This window comes from Poeciliopsis prolifica, unplaced genomic scaffold, assembly GCF_027474105.1.
Source record: "Poeciliopsis prolifica strain line A6 unplaced genomic scaffold, Auburn_PproV2 SCAFFOLD007, whole genome shotgun sequence".
Classification (NCBI taxonomy): Eukaryota; Metazoa; Chordata; class Actinopteri; order Cyprinodontiformes; family Poeciliidae; genus Poeciliopsis; species Poeciliopsis prolifica.
The window spans coordinates 13026027-13028868 of NW_026562382.1; positions in this window are offsets into that span (position 1 = coordinate 13026027).

Here is a 2842-nt window from a genome sequence, read left to right on the forward strand (position 1 = left end):
AGTCGGTTTCAACTTTGCACATTGATGCATATTAAGGTATATTTGATTAGAAAGATTTTAAAATAGGCAGTTATAAGCATTTCTAAAGAACTCAAATATTTGCAGATTTAAGCTATTTGTGGCTAGCTGCCCCACACAGGGTCCATTGTAATATGATTTAATTAGTTGATGGAGAAAATAATTTCAAACAACCAAATTAAGGGAAAGAAAAGGTGTCCCAGTGTTCTTTCAGCCAGCTGACAGTGTGCAGCAACATATGGCATAGAGGCATTGTTGAACTGAGAAACTCCTGCTCTTTACCTAGTATCTCATTAAACATAAAAAGATGGAAAATTATAATATTATCGTCATGGAATAGTGAATTAAATAGGGATAACATCTCAATAAAGCTTCCTCAATATTTGCAGTAAATAGTCCTGACAATCATGGCTTTAGTGTACAAACAGCAACATGATTGGCCACATTTACGGTGGAAGACAGTTGTCAGAACTTGGATGCTGCTACAAAAATACATAACAAAAATTTGCCAAGCTCTTATCTGTAATTTAAGAAGCAGGCAAATTTGATCTTTTATGTGGAGATCAACCAGTGTATGAAATACTTAAAATAAAGCTTTTAGATTTTTTAAAAGAAATTACAGTATTACAAGCTCCATGTGGGCTTTAGGATTCCTGAGATCAAAAGTCGAAAACATGAAGGTGATCGCTACAAAAACACATTTTATATGGACATTCTGTGGAATCAAAATAAAATGTGTCTAATAACATTTTATGAATAATAAATAAATACTTATCTGCTCCTGCTGTAGTTTTTCTTGTCACATGGTGCAGCACCTTAACTGTCTAATTATCCGAGCTGCATCAGGCGACCATTACTCACACATACATAAGCATGCATTATGGCTGTGATCTATGAATAACAACATCCCTGCTGTTTATGTCCTCGTTCGAAAGGCGCACACGTCCGAGGTCAGGGCTACTCCAATCCAGTTTGTATGACTCTGGTTTTTGCTCCTCCACTCGTGTGTGTTAATTTGCTCCCCATGAGGCGCTCCAGGCTGTGGTAATTATAGAAGCCGGCTAGCACAAATATCACAAGAGAAGAGCATATTTAAAACTGAGTGGTGCATGAGTACAGTATTGCTGAACAAAAAGAATACAACAAAGAAAAAAGGTATTACAGTAAAGACTTTTAAAGCTTCGTTTAGATATGAAGAGTTAATCTAAGCCCCTCATAGCCATAACTGTAATACCCCTTCCCAAATATAAAAGGATGTTGAGCTTAACCCAGTTCTTAACAAAATCCCAGTCCTCAAACAGGCTGACCAGCAAGCCTGTGTCCAGGACAGTTTCTCTGCAAGCTAAAAGAGAAGACGATTCCAGAAAATAGACGATCTTTAAATTCCTAACCTCTCTGAGATGACATTACCGACATTTACTGATCTGATAAAGATATCAGGAGTGATGAGAGGAGCCGGCCCTGCATGGAGAGCTGAGGATGCGGATGGAGGCAGGGCCTGTGGAGCGGCTCAGACGAAGTCATTATCGAAATGTCAGTCAGCAGGAAGGAAAAGAGGAGACAGCCTGAGGGAAGCAGAGGAAGAGGACGGACTTACAAAAAGAGGGGAAAGACTTTTGCTACTATTCTTCAGCCCAGCTTTTGTCATTTGGTTGTTTCCACTCACTGATTCTTCAAAGGCTGCAAGCGTCATGAACACTCAGCACATCTGGGCTATTTATAACAGCTATGAGGCCACAGTCTACCAGATATATCAACGTAATGCCTGATTTTTAAAGATACATTTAATTATTTCAACAGGAGTATTTCTTTGGAGTGCAGGGGTGCACTTTTAACTTTCATGTGACATTATTGTAGTTAGGAAATTAGAGAAGCAACCAAGGGGTCAATGGTTAATCTGCGACTACAGATTACTGTACTTACAGTACCTCGCTGTGCATGCCGAGAAGAACGCCAATGACAAAAGATAGAAATATTTGAAAATTGTCAAGACCTTTGGAGGACAAACAGCACATGTGTAAGAGATTCTTTGATCAAATGAGACCAAATTTGTTATCTGGTTTAACCCAAAGCATACAGCCAGAGCAACAATGGAATGATGTATATTGTCTAAGTCTAATAAAGTTGTAGAATGGCCTAGTCAAAACCTTAGGCTAAAATCTAATTCAGAAATGGAGGCAAGATTTGAGAAATATTATTACAAGACACTTTCAATCCAATGTGAAGGATCTCAAAGCACTTTGCAAGGAAGAACAGGCAAAGATTTCAGTCTCCAGAAATGCAAAACTGTTAGAACTCCAGTTGTAATTGCAGTAAAAGGTGGATCTATAAAGCATCAATTCAAGAAGGCTGAACACATCTGCCCTCTCCATTTATAAGATTGTATTTGTAAAGAAATAAAAACTGTTTTCCTTTCTTGTGCAACTTTGTGTTATTCACATAAAATCCCAATTAAATACAACAAAGTTTGGATGCTTTCAAATAATGTGAAAGAATTTGAAATAAAATAATACTAACTAAACAAATGTCATCCTAACAATAAGTGAACCTGGCAAAAAAGAAGATAAAACATTACAGCCTTAAAGATTATCTATAATCCAACCTTTTATTGGTTAATTACCAGTCATTTAAAATGTACCAAATCTCAAACTGAATCAACATGTCACAACTCGAGTTGAACTCGCACACCTGTGTTTTCATTTAATCCTGCTTTAATCTCTTTAAATACAAATCTGCAAATGAATAACCGATTTACGGTAACAGAGGCTCTCTGGTTTCTATTTGTAGTCCAAGCAGACTTAGCAGATTAGATTTGAGCGTCCTT